General features: G+C 37.7%; 1 protein-coding gene across 6 annotated transcripts in view; it reads right to left on the bottom strand.

Annotated features, from left to right (window-relative positions):
- The window catches only part of Nox4 (NADPH oxidase 4), a 126292-nt gene that overhangs the window by 54380 nt on the left and 56135 nt on the right, over window positions 1-15777 (bottom strand). The gene's annotated exons all lie outside the window — the stretch shown is intronic.

Below are 15777 nucleotides of genomic sequence, written 5' to 3'. Positions count from 1 at the left end.
ACATGTCTACTGGTATCATCCTTGTTTTGTCATGTTTAAGCAGGCATGTTAGTAAGAGTTCATGGTGTAGCTTCTCTGACATTTCTAAGTGACACCAGTTCCCTGCTTCTTTGGCTCTTACAATCTTCCTACAACCTCTTCAGCAATGATATCTGACCCTTAGACATAGAAGCTGTTTTGTAGACAAAGAACTATAGGCAACTAAGGAAGGCATTTTGAGAGTGAGAGAAACCCCAGGGAAGAGCATATAATACCAAATAGTCATCCCTGGAAACATACACACAAGTCACATTATATAGACTGAGAAGGTTATCACATTGTAAGGACTGAGCAGATTATATTGATATACTTAGGAAACACATACACGACACGTAGCAACAATTAAAGAATTTGAAGAGAACAAGGCTGGGGGTATGTGGAAAGAATTGATGGGTGAAAGGAAAGGGAAGCAAAAATTGATGTAATTATATTATAAAGTTAAACAATTCACTCCCAGCCCCTCCCCCCCTCAAAAAAAAAGGGAGAAAGAATACTCTGTGGAGAAGTGCAATAAGGGAGAAAAGGATATGACACGGAATTTCCAAACTGATACTTTAAAACTGATTTTTCTGGTAGCATCATTGTTGCTACCAAGAACATGCGATTTCATCTGATTTTAAACACTGAAAATACTATTTAGCCATTATCATACTAAAACGTGTATTTATGAATTTATGCATTTATAACATTTATAACTGATTCTGAATTTACTCTATCTACATTCTAGTTATGAACAACTCTGATAGAAATCTAGTTTTCATTAGTAAATTTAAAAATAAGATACTGTCCTTTTAAATAACTCACCACTTTAACTTCATAACACAGAAGACTGCATAATAAAAGATGGAGCTTACAGAGAACAAGAGTCGCAATAATGTTACAGGATACCAGTGTGACTGTGTGTGTTTGTATGTGCGTGTGACTGTGTGTGTGTGTGTGTGTGTGTGTGTGTGTGTGTGTGTGTGTGACTGTGTGTATGCATGTGTGTGAAGTAAGAGAGCAATTGCCCACATGTAGCCTAGATGATGGTATCTGGTCTTTTTTCTGTTACTTCTCCACTTTATTTTTCTTAGAAAGTGTATTGCCACTGAACTGCAGGTCATCAATTGTCTAGGCCGAGTGGCCAGGAAGCACCCAGGGTCTTCCTGTCTCTATTTCCTCCCCAAGGCTAGGGCAACAGAATGTCATGCCTTTTACCTCTTGCAAGTGCTAAGGATGAAACTTGCATCTACATGTTTGTGCTGCAAGCACTTTACCCACTAAGCCTATTTTCCCAACACACGAAGCTGGTATTCTGATCATCTAAGCACACTTGCTATTTCCTCAATTGTAAATTGTGGGGGAACCTGCCCCTACATTTTCCCCAGGGTACTCTTGAGGAGAGAGGGATAAGAGATATTAGGTAGAAAGATAGAGGGGAGAGAAACAGAAACAGAAACAGAGAATAGCCTCAGGAGGGCCTGGATCAATATCCACCAGCCCCTATATTTTCTTCTAATGGGTATTTTATAGGAATGTCAAGGGGTGGAGCAAGAGAACTCCCCATAGCACAGCCAAGTACAGATCCTTCCAATTACCTGGTAACCACACACATGGTCAAGCAATCCTCTAATGCAGCCTGTTGAGTAAAGCAAGCTCATATCTCACTAGGAAACCTTTATGGGCCTCCACAGTAAATGAGAGCTCAGGTAATGAAAAGATAATGCAAGCCAAGGAGAGAGTACAGTGAGAGGCAAAAAAAAAATAGTTTGCTCCTGGATCCCGTTTACATCCATATTGCAATAATCTCACAATGAATTATTGCTGTGGATATCAATCTGTTTGCTGTGAATGTGTTGCTCTGATTGGTTAATAAATAAAATGCTGATTGGCCAGTAGCTAGGCAGGAAGTATAGGCAGGACAAGCAGAGAAGAGAATTCTGGGAACAGGAAGGTTGAGTCAGGAGTCATCAGCCAAACACAGAGGAAGAGAGATGTAAAAGTACTGGTAAGCCACTAGCCACGTGGCAATTTATAGATTAATAGAAATGGGTTAATTTAAGATATAAGAACAAGATAGCAAGAAGCCTGCCACAGCCATACAGTTTATAAGTAATATAAGTCTCTGTGTGTTTATTTGGGTCTGAGCAGCTGCAGGCCCAGGGAGGACTGGAGAAAATTCCAGCTACAAATTATAAACGAATATACATATCATCCAAATATTCATATTTGTCTTCTCTTCTTTCATTGAAGACACTATAGAAGGTATTCACATATGATGCTTAATATTAGGGTTCAGAGGACACTATAAACCTATTTCTCTCAGATGCTGGCACTTTCAGATATAGATTTGGTCTTGAACTGATAAAATGTGATGGAAGTTCTAACAAATTTTTATGAATAAATTCTTATAGGTCACTCAAATCCCTTCAAGTTCAAATAAAAAAAAAACAGAGGTCAACCCAACTTACACCTGAGCATATTGCCCATATTTGAAAGAATAATGTATAGAACAGCTACATGTATAGTATGACAAAATTAATGAAGATCATTTAGTTATATTCCACTATCTTTTCATAAATAACATGCAGAGTCATTAATATTGCCTGAAGAGGTATGCTCATTTTTAAATGACTTCTCATGGATTTGTAAAATTGTTTTTTTTTAAGTCTCAAGGGGAAGAAATAATGAAGAACTGACAAGGATATTTTTCCTAGAAAACTAATAAAGCAATATGCTTAATAAAATTTCCATTACAATGTTTCAGAAAATTATTTGCGGTGAGATTCATAATAAAATAAAAAAGCTCACATTAATTATTGACATATATAAAATGTTCAGGAAGATTATATATACCAAGTGATTAATAATATAAAATCCTTGGTAGTAAAATTTAAAAGAGACAGTGAGATTACTGAGTAACTTCACAAACACCTTTAAAAAATGTATTAAATACTTCTACTATAATGAAAATTTCAAAATAATTCAAGAGTTTAAGTAAAAGTTTAAGTGTAAGAATTGCATCACAAAGTCCTCCTAGATACAAAGATGGAAGCTTGGCTCATGTTGATCTTAACATAAATAGCAAATATGTATCACCTAAGATTAAGAATAAGAGAAGAAAAAAGTGCTAGAATTGTCAATTGGGCTTCAGTAACAGGTCTGCACCCTTACTTCCATAAACTGGAGGCAACAGATCTTTTCTTTCTATTTGTTTGATAAGGCATTAGACTTTTAACATGAACAATTTGCAGTGGCTCAAAAATATATCTATTTTAGAAACATAATATAAAATAATGTCTCTATGCATGTATTTATTAAACATAAAAAGTTTAAGAGATAATACTTTTGTTTTTAAATAAAAAATCTTGAAATAAAAAAAATGATTAAAACTTATATCTAAATTTTATATGTAAAGTTTTGGTGTAACCAAATCTGGTAAATCAGACAAAATGATCACAAATCACAAATGATCACAAAAATGTTCTTTAATCATTTTTGTAATCTGTTTCGGTGACTAATTTTGATTGTCTAGCTCTATTCTCCCATTTTGTTTACCGTCTGCTAGATAGTTCATTCTAAATTGAATTTAGCTGAAATTGCTATTACCTTACTTTGTAAATGATATTTTTTCAATTCTTATATATCTGGACATGGAACCAAATTATTTACAGAGTAAGGCCCTAACATCATAGCAATATCACATATTTGTCCTGGTTCCCAGATTAAATCAGTTTTAAGTCCTCTGAAATATGTTTCCAAAAGAAAATATCTGATCACAGCAATCTCATATTGATTTTTTTTTCTATATGGAAAAGCACTAGTATTGATCAAAGTCTTGATTCCCAGCTGGTGATTCTACTGTGATAATTGGATAAAGAAGGCAGTAACTTTATCCACTGCTTAGTCTACTGATGAGTCCATGGCTGGATAAGTTATGACTAGACAGGACAAGTTAGAGAAATTAGAGAACTCGAGGCCTAATGCTGAAGGGTATGCTCTGTCCTGTCCCCAGAGGTTCTTCTCAGACTTTCTCGGCTTACTGTCCACTGGAAAGTGAACATTCTGCACTTCCATGTCATATTATACAATGTTGCCCCACCACAAACAAGTTGACTAACCATAAGCTGAAAGCTCTGTATTGGCAAGCCCCAATAAACCTTTCCCTTAAGTTGTCTTCTTTGCTATTCTGTGATGAAAAGCTGACTAAATACTATGCAAATTCTATCTTACAGTTAAGGCAAAAAACAGTTGTTCCCACTATTTCCATATCTATATTGTGTGATTCAGTTTCACCCATTTTCATTCAACAAAACCAACTGTGAACATCTAAAGCATTTTCTTGCCTCCCATCTATTCACAGTCTGCTCATTTATAATAACTTATTTTCCATTGTGCTGCTGACTCCTGGAAACTCTTTGAGACTTATCTAAACACTATCAATTCATTAGAACAGCCTGAATTTCTTTATCAATAATATTTTTCACTTCTCTGAACCTAAAAGTACTTGAACAGTTTTTGTGTTCTCTTGTGACAGTGTGGGTTATTTTGTATACCATGTCCACGTGAATAAGTTGAAAAAAATGTCTAGAAATCAAAAACCGGTTCAAAATCATTGTTCTATGTTCTAAAATCTATAGCATAGTATACATACAAGATGTAAGGTGGAAATGAACATTAGTTGAATATAGTATCACTTGAGTAAAATATTAGAGAATGACCCTGAGAGAAAGTATAGATTTGAAAAGCATGTCATTCTTCCATGATTTACTCATATTATAAGCACAAACTGATTGGTGTTCCAACATATTTAAGATACTGTGATAGGAGCTCACATAATTTCACAAATAAAGAATGTTCAAATAGCATGAGAAGAGACAATGAGTCAAGAGCACAGGGCCCCTCACATTAATGCAGCATGATGATGCTAAACATTTTCATAAATATAAAATGTTACTGTGTACTTGAAAAAAAACAGAATAAAATTAAGTGTGTTTTTAATTTGGAAAAGTTATAGTTACTATTAAATATAAAATTCCAAGAAAAATATGTAAGTAGAATTTTTGTTAACATAGGTTGAAAGTATAGTACTACTTATGTTATGTTCCTTACAGTAGAAAATGGTGGCTGGAGAGATGGCCCATGGTTAAATATCCTTGCTGCTCATTCATAGGACCTAGGTTCAGTTCCTAGCACATACATGATGGCTCACAACCATCCATAACTGTAGATTCAGGGAATCTAATGCCTCCTTGTGATCTTCAAGGGCACCAGGCACTCAAGTAGTGCACAAACATACATGGAGGCACAGCATTCATACACATAAAATAAAATAAAAATCTTAACAAGTGAAAAAGGAAAACAGTATTAAAATGACCAGCTTAAGGTTGCAAACATACAAACTATAATTCTGAAAATAAAACAAGGGGTATACACAACTAGAATGTATCTGACACATTTTTGAAAGGCAGAATGTGGTGAGATGGTAGTTTGGGAAATGAATGAGAAAATATATGAAACTAAAATTTCCCTGTATAGAATCAAGTTCATCTTTCATCAAAACACTGGTGATTCTGGCCCACAACCTCTGCAGCTTTACCAGAGGTCAGGCTGATCCTGGGGACTCCAGGTAAGACACCCCGTGCAGTCCACTAACAAACTAACATTCCCTAAAGCTTGCCCAACAACACCAAACTACACCTGCTCCCCTGAGCTCCATATTCTAGTCCACAACTTCAGGCAGAACACTTCTGCGTTAATGGAGGCCATGCCTGATCCAGGGACTCAAGTTAAGACACAGCCCATTGCCCACTAACACTCCTTAAAGCCCACCCAACATCCCCCAACAGCACCAGCTCCCCTGGATTCCATATCCCAGCCCACAACTTCGGCAGAAAACTTCTGCTGTACTGGAGGCCACGCCATACTAGGAATTGCAGAGATCAAGCAGGTACCTGGAACCCTAGAGACCACACAGGTACTTGGAAACACAAAGGCAACATTAGCACCCAAAACCCCAGAATGTTGAGGGTGGGGAGGAATAGCAGAGAGAAATCCTACTGGAACTGAAGACTCCCTAGTAAACACAACTGCTAGCCACTTTGGCCAGAAGACAGGAAAAGAAACAAAAACCAAGGAACAAAAACACCCAACCAGCAAAGACAAACCAAGGAATGCATAGACCTATACTCATCCCAAACCAAAATGCCTAAATGCCAACATTAGAAGACAATTAACAACATAGCAACAGTAAGAGAAATATAGAACCACCAGAGCCCAGCTATCAAACAAGAACAAGAACCCAACACAACTGAAGGATGATAGAGTTCCTTAAATAGGAAATTTTTAAAAACCCTCTAAGAAATTCAGAAAAAGACAAAAAAAATGGAGGAAATCAATAAATCCCTTAAAGAATGCCAAGAAATCCAAGAAAAAGCAAACAAACGAGTGAAGGAAACTGTTCAAGACCTGAAAATGGAAATAGAAGCAATAAAGAAAACACAAAAGAAAGAAAATTCTGGAAATGGAAAATCTGAGTAAGTGAACAGGAACTATAGATGCAAGCATCACCAAAGATGGAAGAGAGAAACTCAGGCATTGAAGATACAGTAGAAGAAATAGATTCATCAATCAAAGAAAATGTTAAATATAAAAAAAAAAATTCCTCACCATGATAAATGAAGACCCCATGGGAATAGGAAGAAGCAGAGTGCTAGAGAGGTCCCCAAAAATCCACAAAGATATCTCTATTATAGACTACTGGCAATGGTCAAGAGAGTGCCTGAGCTGACCCTACTCTGGTGATCGGATGGTCGAACACCCTAACTGTTGGAATAGAACTCTCAACCAGTGACTGATGGAAGCATATGCAGAGATCCACGGCCAAGCCCCAGGTGGAGCTCCAGGAGTCCAATCAGCAAGAGAGAGGAGGGATTATATGAGCTAGAGATATCGAGACCATGATTGGAAAAAGCACAGGAACAAATAGCCAAACTAGCGGAAACATGAACTGTGAAACAATAGCTGAGGAGCCCCCATGGAAGTGGACTAGCCCCACTGGATAAGTGAGACAGTTGAACTATTTAGGATGCCAGTGGAACTGAGACCTGGCCCAGGCAGTGGAACTGAGACCTGTTCTTGGTGCATGAGCTGGCTTTTTGGAACCTAGGGCCTATGCTGAGACACTTTGCTCAGCCTTGGTGTAGGGAGGAGGGGTCTGGACCTGCTTCTGCTGAATATACCAGGCTGGGCTGACTCCCCAGGGAAGACTGTGCCTTGGAGGAGGTGGGAATGGGGAATGGATTGGGGGGGGAACCTGAGGGGTGGAAGGAGGGAGGACAGGGGAATCCGTGGCTGATATGTAAAATTAAAATAATTATAAAATAAAAATATTTAAAAAAAATTCTCACACAAAACATTAGGTAAATCTGGGATAGTATGAAAGAGCAAACATAAGCTTAATAGGAATAGAAGAATGAGAAGAATTCTAGTTCAAAAGCTCAGAAATATTCAACAAGACCACAGAAGAAAGTTTTCCTAACCTAAAGAACAACATGCCTATAAAAGTACAAGAAGCTTACAGAACACCAAATAGTTTGGGCCAGAAGGAAAGTTACTGCATCACATAATAATCAAAACACTAAACATACAGAAGAAAGAATATTAAATGCTTTAAAGGAAAAAGGCCAAGTAACAAATAAAGGAAGACCTATCAGAATCACACTTGACTTGTCAATGGAGAGTTGAAAGGACAGAAGGGCATGGACAAATGTCTTGCAGACCCTAAGAGACCATGGATATCATCTCAGACTACTATACCAAGCAAAATGTCCAATCACCATAGATGGATAAAACAAGATATCTTATGACAAATTCAAATTTAAACAATATCTATCCATAAAAACAGAAGGTAAGGTAATAACGACCTTCACAATAGCCACAAGTAATATAAAATATCTTGGTGTAACTCTAACCAAGCAAGTTATGACTTGTATGGCAAGAACTTCAAGTCTTTGAAGAAAGAAAGTGAAGAAGATATAAGAAGATAGAAAGATCTCCCATCTTTATGGACTGGTAGGATTAAATAGTAAAAATGACCATCTTACCAAAAGCAATCTACAGATTCAAACAATTCCCATCAAAATTCCAGCACAGTTCTTTACAGAATTTGAAAGAACAATACTCAACTTCATGTGGAAAAACAAAAATACAGGATAGCTAAAACAATCCCATAAAACAAAAGAACTGCTGGAGGCATCACCATCTCTGATTTCAAGCTGTACTACAGAGCTATAGTAATAGAAACTGCAGGGCATTGGCATAAAAATAGACAAGTGGATCAATGGAACTGAATTGATGACTCAGACATAAATTCACATACCTTGGACACATGATTTTTTATTTGTATTAAAATGTTGTTTGTATGTTAATAAATAAAGTTGCCCAGGGGTCAGAGCTATTAGCAAGCCATAGGAAAGCTGGGCAGTGGTGGCATATGCTTGTAATCCCAGCACTTGGTAGGCAGAGCTAGGTAAGTCTCTGTGTGTTCAGGGATACAGCCAGGATTGGATACACACACCTTTAATCTCAATACCAACCATAGAAGACCTGGAGGTCTATACAGACAGGCAGGGACGAGGCAGTCATGTGGTTGGGTTTACAACCAATGAGAAGGCAGAACAGAAAGTCTATATAAAGACTTTAACACAGGAAGTAGCTCTCGTTTGGAGAAGGTAGAACCAAAGCAGGAGGAAGGGTAAGGTTTTAGCTTTTAGCTCTGATATCTTGGCTTTCTTCTTTGCACTGGTTCTATGTTTCTTATTTAATAAGATGGCTGGTTACATCTACACTCTGGGTCTGGTACTAGTGGTCCATTGAGCAAAGAGTAAACTGCCATTTACATATTGAATAAATAATGCAAGCATACTGCATGTGATGTCCAAATATCATGATTGAAAATGAGTTTTATAAATTCCCATCATAACCTGGACTGGGTTGTCTATCTTAGTTAATAGAATTTTAATTGTTTAGGCAGAAACTTAGGTACGAAGCTTGTAATCTTCACATTTTAAATCCATTCTCTGGGAAAAAAAAAACACGTCATGATCATATAAACCTCAAAATGGATTCAGAAGCTGATCCCTCTCACCATCTCTAATGTCACCACTATGGTCAAAGCCATCATCAGACCTCCACCAGACGACTGGAACAGACTCCTAACTCCTCTTCCTGCTTCTGCTCTTGCTCCTTTGCCTACTCTTCATGTAGCAAGTAGAATCTGCTCAAAAGGAAGCCATAGAGCCAAGGGAGGCCTGCCCCTTTCTGAACAGAAACAGGGGAGTCAGTGGGGGAGGGGACGGAGGAGAGGTGAGGATGGGAGGAGAGGAGGGAGGAGAACTGCATTCAGGATGTGAAATAAATGAATAAATTTAAATAATAATAAAAAAGTAAGCCATAGCATATCATTTCTCAATTTTGACTCTCCAGTGGATGCTTTATCCGTCAACGTAAAGGGCAATGCCTTAAATGTCTGGGAAACACTTAGTGATGTGAACAGAATGTCAGAGCTGAAAACCCAGATGGGTCGCCAGAGAACTATGTGCATCTGAAAAGTAATAGGAGTTCTGGGAATAGATAACCGAGCATCTTGATATTTAGAGCTCCTGGGAATAACAAAGGGAATAAAAAAAACAGGACTGAATCAAAGCAGTCAGAGAATGAGAAACTAATGTCCTGGAAACAAAATAAAAAATACCAAAAGTGTTTCAATAAAACAATCAGCATCATGCAAAGGTGCTGAGCTCTGGAGAGAACTAAGCACTGGAAAATGGCCATGGTATTTAGCAGTAAGAGGGCATTGTGCATCTTGGAATTATCTTCAGGGAGTGCTGCTGTGGTGAACTCTGAGGGTAAGCAACAGAGAGAGGGGAAAATCTGATGATCTGAGACATGGAGCCCAGAGCCAAGAACAGAGTATCTTCATCCTTTTCTCCTTGATACCAGGTGAAAGAAGTATCAAAAACTATGGACTGGATTGAGCAGTGGTGGCACACAACTTTAATCCCAGCACTGGGGAGGCAGAAGCAGGAGGATCTGTGAGTTTGAGGTTAGCCTGGTCTACAGAAAGAGTTCCAGAACAGCCAAGACTACACAGAGAAACCCTGTGTTAAAATACAAAAAAAAACCAACAACAACAACAAAAAACTATTGACTGAATAAATCAAATTAATATTAACCAGTCTATTTGTTCTGAACATGGGTCATTATTTAAATCACATTTATCACAGAGGCTATTGTTAGCCTCTGAGGAAACATTTCTTTCTTTTCTCCTGGAAGACAGCCAAAGGACAGGAGTTAGGTGATGTTTAATTCTCAAAAAACTCAAACATTTTGTTGGGTTCCTTGGATACCAATCACTGTCTGTGGTTTTCACCACTGTGCCTAGAATACATAATGACATATCACTCCTGGCAATCTACCTTCTCCTCCATCTCAGTTTCTAAAGCAAGGGATCTGTGAAACACAAAAGTAAGGCAAATTTTAAGAGCTAAGTAGATGAGATTAAGATCAACAATCAAAGTATCTGACATAGAATTACTAATTACATTCATCACACGAAATTTAATAATGGACAACTAAAATATTTGTCTTATTTTCTTAAAATAAAAACTTCCAAAAGTAACTGTTTGAAAGATGAAAAACATGAAACATAAAAATGATGGGAGAGTAGGCATGCTATGTGAAAGTGCAGACAGAAACAGGAACACTGCAAGATGCTGACTCATGGAAACAAATGTGAAATCAGGTTATTCAAGCTTAAAAAATAACGACTCATATAACTTAAATTACAGATGTCAGAAAAGCATGTTGTTTTATGAATAAAAATAAAACTGAAAGGACATGGAGGTATTCACATAGGCTTTAATGAGTTAATAATGAAAAGGAAGATGTGCATTATTTCTAAAATTGAGAATTCATAAAAAGAATCAAGGAATTTTAGCATCTACCTAAGCTAAAAATAAAGAGACATTACATTTTGTAGTATGTATGACACCTCATGCTTTCACAGGTCTTGGCTTTTGAAAACTCATTTCTGATTTTTTTTTTTAATTAGAAAACAAAAGCAATCACAATATGAGTTTTGGCAAAAAAAATTAAACATTTGATCATTACAGAATACAGCTGGGAAACACTTGCTAAGATTCACTGGGTAGCTCAGAAACAAAGTGTAAAATTCTATATAGGTATTAAGTCAATGAAAGTCTAAATAGGAAAAAAATCATGAAACTTGATTTCTGGTTATAGCTTTTGTTATCAATTACATTCTATAATGACTTTGGTCCCTTCAACGATTTTTATTTTTGACCCTGTAAATGTACCTTGGAAAGGAGATGCTGAATCATAAATTATATATATATATATATATATATATATATATATATATATATATATATATATATATATATATGGGATTTATATGTTTAATTTCAGATTCTAAAGAGGGAATTCCTTTGCCAAAGAATATTGTCTGGAGATGAACTTTGTGACTGATATGCTCTTCTGCCCAGATCATCCACCTTCCTTTCACCATTCCCAACTTTCACTGAGAGCACTCAGTGACTCTCTCAGCCATGGAGATGGTTTTCTATTGGCACTTTTCCCAGAAACTGATATTCACTCAAAAAGTTTCTGCCTCATTCATGTCCTGGAGGGATCTCAAATTCAGGGACAGGTCAACTAGGAGATAACAAGTTCTGGGCCCCTGACTTCCAGACAGGACAACTATGAAATAACACTTCATCTGTAGAGCTCTTGTTAGCCATTTTGAGATCCCTTCTGTTACTCTACCACAAGGTTCAAGGGCTGGCTGCCTTCATATCCATCAAGCCTTCCTGGAGACTGTTCTGAGCACAATTCCCAGCAAACTAACCCCATGCACTATCTCTCTTGGCTTAGTTTTAGAAGTCTTACTATTTTTTCTTTTAAATTTATCTAATATTCTTTACAAATGTTTTCATTACTGTTCTATTTTATTTTTATCTTTTTCTTTGTCCTCCTCTCCTTAATGTTCTCCCCAATATTCTGCTATTTCCTTTATTTTACTTAATCTTGTACCCCCTGCATTTCCTTCTATCCCAGCCCCTTCTGTGACCCCCACATTCACACTTAAGTCTTTGATAGCATTTCATAGCAAGCTGTACGCTATGTTTGCTGTTCTTTTCCCCTTATGGTAAATGGTGGTGGATGAGGGAGGTTGAATTAATTTTAAGTATGATTCAACATATTGTTGGATTTTGTGTTGTGGTCCCAGTCTTTTCTTCTTTCTTCACTGAATGGTTCTGGGAACGGAAACTCCACAGTAGGTTGTTTTGCTGGGGTAATGGATCTTATTTAAGAGTGCCTGATGTTTTGGCAGAGGACCAGTGTTCAGTTCCCAACACCAATGGTAGATGGCTCAAAATCACTTATAACTTCAGGTTCAGTGGATCTGACACCTCTGGTCTCTTCAGGCATGTGTACAGATACATTCGTCCCCACAAAGTGGACACAGACACACACACAGACACACACACACAGACACACACACACAAACACACACACACACACACACACACACACACACACACACACACACACACACACTCCTGTCAGGTTGCCCGATCCAGCTTTAATAGGAGAGGAAGTGCCTAGTCTCACTACAGCTTGATATGCCATGGCTGGTTGATATCTGGGGGAGGCCTATCCTTTTCTGAAGAGAAATTGAGGAGAAGTGGATATGGGTGGGTGGGTGGTGGAACGAACTGGGAGGACAGAAGGGAGACGAAATAACAGTCAGGATGTTAAAAGAAAAAAAAAAAGCTTCAAAAATACGTTTTTGCTTTAATTAGTAAGAACAACCCAGTAATCACACTGATATATCTCACACATAAGTGAGCTAATCTAAATTGTTTTTTTTTCCAAATGCAGCTCACTCAAGGTCATGTGCAAGCTAAACGCCCCTCAGGTTTTGCACCCTGTTTGTGTGTGTGTGTGTGTGTGTGTGTGTGTGTGTGTGTGTGTGTGTGTGTATGTGTGTGTCTGTGTCTGTGTCTGTGTGTGTGTTTCTCATCTTGGCTTGAGCAAGGAGCCTTGGAGAAGTGAGATGTTTGCTCTAGGAGCCTCCATTCTTTGTATGCCTGGTGAAAACTCCCGTCTTGCTATTTTCATGAAAAAAAATAAAAATTATTAATTGAAAGTACAAGTTCTAAAAGGTGAGGTGCCTTCTATGATTTTGTTGAAGTGGGTCGATGTTGTGCTATTTTCTCCATTTAGAACATGCTGGAAAATGTTTCTGGGGAAAGATATTCCTATCTCTATAGTTGGCATTGAACAAATGCCTTCCTTTCTCATATTCCATGTTCTCTGTTTAATACTATGTTGGTACAATTTTTAAAATAAACTCTTAAACACAAAGAAAGACTTTCTGAAGGAAATTTCTGATGACTGTAACAACAGGCTTGATCTCCTCAGCCATCTAAAGTTACCTGTGCTATTTCTCCCTTTTCAATTTCTACCTTACTTCTGAAACAGCTTCCTGTTTAATGGATGAATGTAAGCTGAGAAATGAACACGTGCCTTAAAACTGTCAGAAGCAGAGCCGGGCGGTGGTGGCGCACGCCTTTAATCCCAGCACTCGGGAGGCAGAGGCAGGCGGATCTCTGTGAGTTCGAGGCCAGCCTGGGCTACCAAGTGAGTTCCAGGAAAGGCGCAAAGCTACACAGAGAAACCCTGTCTCGAAAAACCAAAAAAAAAAAAAAAAAAAAACTGTCAGAAGCAAACACGGCTTAGGTGCAGTTTTACAGACAAGGACTCATTAATCAGATTTCCAGAACAAAGCACACTTGACCCCAGAGCACTGAGGGGTGTGACATAGCACCCTGGTTTCTGATAAGAATTCCAGCAGTCCAGCTTTATGTTCCTGTGGACATCCGAGTTTTCACTGTTCCTCCTGACAAATGTTTCCCCTTTCACACAAGTCAAAGACCATACAGTAGCAGATGAAAGAGTATTCAGAGTAACCCCCATCCCTCCAGAAAAAGTAATTATAAATCCATTTCTGAGCTCAGCCTGACAGACCTAAACATCACACGTTATCTCACTAGATGACAAACCACTTTTCTTTGATGATTATGAAACAAGTTTGATCCATATAGACAGAATACAAAATTTGAAGTAAATAAAGCAAAAACATCATTTTTTTTTTCCTTAAAAAAAAACCCTTTTGAATCTATGGCCCCTGGTTTTCTTGTAATAATTTGACACATGCTTTTTGTTTCTTTTATTCTTTAAGTATAAATCCCTTGTCTCAATTAGCTGTTAATAAGCTATCAAATAAACTCAAACTGAAAATGAAAGTCACAAGGATATTATGCACAGGCCTAATACTTTCTGTACACCCACCACTATTCTTTATGCTGTATTCACAAGTCACTAAACGCCTACAAATCTATTATTTGGAACTGAATTAGTCATAACAGAATATTGAGAGCCACATATTCCAAAAGGTAAAATAACACACCTATGGGTTGTGGATTTTCAATCTAATTCACTTCCAAAACCCCAACCCCAAGCATACACAATTGATATCTTTTTTTCTTTCTTCTTCCCTAATATGTTCAAATTCACTTTTTGTATACATTTAATATGTGGTCTTTATTCTTATCTTTATCATAAACATGAATAAAAACTAATCAGTCATTAAAGGGAATATTAAGTAAACCGTGTTTTCTAAAATCACATAGGCACTGAAAACAATGAGGCACATACAAACTTAGGAGTAAAATGAGAAATTATCCATGGTATAGTGTTTGGTGAGATGAACTAGTATAGCAGGATATTATTTTAAGGTGTGTTACTTTTGTTTATGTTGCATTAACTCTGTGAAGCTGTGTTACTTTGCCTGTCTAAAACACCTGATGGTCTAATGAAGAGCTGAATGGCCAATAGTGAGGCAGGAGAGAGAAATAGGCAGGGCTGGCAGGCAGAGAGGATAAATAGAAAGAGAAATCTGGGTGGAGAAAAGATGAGGTAGCCAGAGAAGCAGAAGGGCCAAGGGGCCAGCCACCCAGCTACACAGGAAGCCACAGAGTAAGAGTAAGATTACAGAAGTAAGAGAATGGGAAAAGCCCCAGGGCAAAAGAAAAATGTGCTAAATTAGCCTGGAGGTGGTGGTTCACACCTTTAATCCCAGCATTTGGGAGGCAGAGGAAGAAGGGTCTCTGAGTTCTAGGACAGCCTGGTCTAAAGAGGGAGTTCCAGGAAAGGCTCCAAAGCTACACAGAGAAACCCTGCCTTGATAAACAAAAAACACAAAATAATGAGCTATGTTAAGAAAAGCTGGCTAGTAACAAGCCAAGCTAAGGCTGAGCATTCATAATTAAGAATAAGCCTCCCTGTGTGATTCATTTGGGAGCTGGGTGGTAGGCCCCCCAAGGAGCAAAAACAAACACCAACAAGGTAGTGACAGCATTTGCATATGCTGAAATAGATGACAAAATATCCGCAATTATCAATGCCAAATAATGAGAAAAATGATTTAAAAACAAAAAATTAGAAATCCTATTTTATCTTATATTTGTAAATTATGTAAAATTCAAATTCTGTAAGCTGATGAAGGCTTATACTCCTCATGCTCTGGGAGCAGAGTGAGATCATGAGCATGAGCGCCGCCTATACTACACAGTGAGACAGAAAGAGGGTTTAGGAGCGAGTAGGGCAGGC

The sequence above is a fragment of the Peromyscus maniculatus genome, chromosome 1 (assembly GCF_049852395.1).
Source record: "Peromyscus maniculatus bairdii isolate BWxNUB_F1_BW_parent chromosome 1, HU_Pman_BW_mat_3.1, whole genome shotgun sequence".
NCBI lineage: Eukaryota > Metazoa > Chordata > Mammalia > Rodentia > Cricetidae > Peromyscus > Peromyscus maniculatus.
Note: the sequence above shows the minus strand (reverse complement) of the source record. Positions and strands in the feature narration are given on the sequence as shown.